Here is a 1,439-nt window from a genome sequence, read left to right as displayed (position 1 = left end):
TTTATTATTTTGCACGTTTACGGTAAGTTTTAGCTCGCTGCTCATTATTCACGCGTCTAGCGGCGGCAAGCGTGTTCTGAAAGGGGTCGAAACCATGGTAAATAGGCACTGGTGCAGTTGAACCGTGGTAAAACTCGTCTCCGTAGTTGAGCGGGAGCGGCCAAAGGAATGTGCAATCGTGTGTGTAGTGGAGCTGGGAGGGGCAAGCATAAGGGACGAAGACGGGGGTAACATGTCGGATGCGATCATACCAGCACTAAAGCATCGGATCCCATCAGAACTCCGAAGTTAAGCGTGCTTGGGCGAGAGTAGTACTAGGATGGGTGACCTCCTGGGACGTCCTCGTGTTGCATTCCCTTTTTAATTTTTTTGCACCGCGTGCAAAACAAAACGCACGAGCGCGACGTATGTTTAGCACGTTTTATTATTTTGCACGTTTACGGTAAGTTTTAGCTCGCTGCTCATTATTCACGCGTCTAGCGGCGGCAAGCGTGTTCTGAAAGGGGTCGAAACCATGGTAAATAGGCACTGGTGCAGTTGAACCGTGGTAAAACTCGTCTCCGTAGTTGAGCGGGAGCGGCCAAAGGAATGTGCAATCGTGTGTGTAGTGGAGCTGGGAGGGGCAAGCATAAGGGACGAAGACGGGGGTAACATGTCGGATGCGATCATACCAGCACTTAAGCACCGGATCCCATCAGAACTCCGAAGTTAAGCGTGCTTGGGCGAGAGTAGTACTAGGATGGGTGACCTCCTGGGAAGTCCTCGTGTTGCATTCCCTTTTTAATTTTTTTGCACCGCGTGCAAAACAAAACGCACGAGCGCGACGTATGTTTAGCACGTTTTATTATTTTGCACGTTTACGGTAAGTTTTAGCTCGCTGCTCATTATTCACGCGTCTAGCGGCGGCAAGCGTGTTCTGAAAGGGGTCGAAACCATGCTAAATAGGCACTGGTGCAGTTGAACCGTGGTAAAACTCGTCTCCGTAGTTGAGCGGGAGCGGCCAAAGGAATGTGCAATCGTGTGTGGAGTGGAGCTGGGAGGGGCAAGCATAAGGGACGAAGACGGGGGTAACATGTCGGATGCAATCATACCAGCACTAAAGCACCGGATCCCATCAGAACTCCGAAGTTAAGCGTGCTTGGGCGAGAGTAGTACTAGGATGGGTGACCTCCTGGGAAGTCCTCGTGTTGCATTCCCTTTTTATTTTTTTTGCACCGCGTGCAAAACAAAACGCACGAGCGCGACGTATGTTTAGCACGTTTTATTATTTTGCACGTTTACGGTAAGTTTTAGCTCGCTGCTCATTATTCACGCGTCTAGCGGCGGCAAGCGTGTTCTGAAAGGGGTCGAAACCATGGTAAATAGGCACTGGTGCAGTTGAACCGTGGTAAAACTCGTCTCCGTAGTTGAGCGGGAGCGGCCAAAGGAATGTGCAATCG

General features: G+C 50.5%; 3 non-coding genes across 3 annotated transcripts; all 3 read left to right on the top strand.

Annotated features, from left to right (window-relative positions):
• Window positions 1-237: 237 nt before the first annotated feature.
• Window positions 238-356, top strand: LOC123178102 (5S ribosomal RNA). Its single transcript, XR_006489323.1, has one exon. It is a non-coding gene; the product is annotated as a 5S ribosomal RNA (ribosomal RNA).
• Window positions 357-657: 301 nt separating this feature from the next.
• On the top strand, window positions 658-776 carry LOC123178101 (5S ribosomal RNA). Its single transcript, XR_006489322.1, has one exon. It is a non-coding gene; the product is annotated as a 5S ribosomal RNA (ribosomal RNA).
• Window positions 777-1,077: 301 nt separating this feature from the next.
• Window positions 1,078-1,196, top strand: LOC123178100 (5S ribosomal RNA). Its single transcript, XR_006489321.1, has one exon. It is a non-coding gene; the product is annotated as a 5S ribosomal RNA (ribosomal RNA).
• Window positions 1,197-1,439: the final 243 nt, after the last annotated feature.

Source organism: Triticum aestivum, unplaced genomic scaffold (genome assembly GCF_018294505.1).
Source record: "Triticum aestivum cultivar Chinese Spring unplaced genomic scaffold, IWGSC CS RefSeq v2.1 scaffold65121, whole genome shotgun sequence".
Lineage (NCBI taxonomy): Eukaryota > Viridiplantae > Streptophyta > Magnoliopsida > Poales > Poaceae > Triticum > Triticum aestivum.
This window is presented reverse-complemented; position numbering and strand designations above follow the sequence as displayed.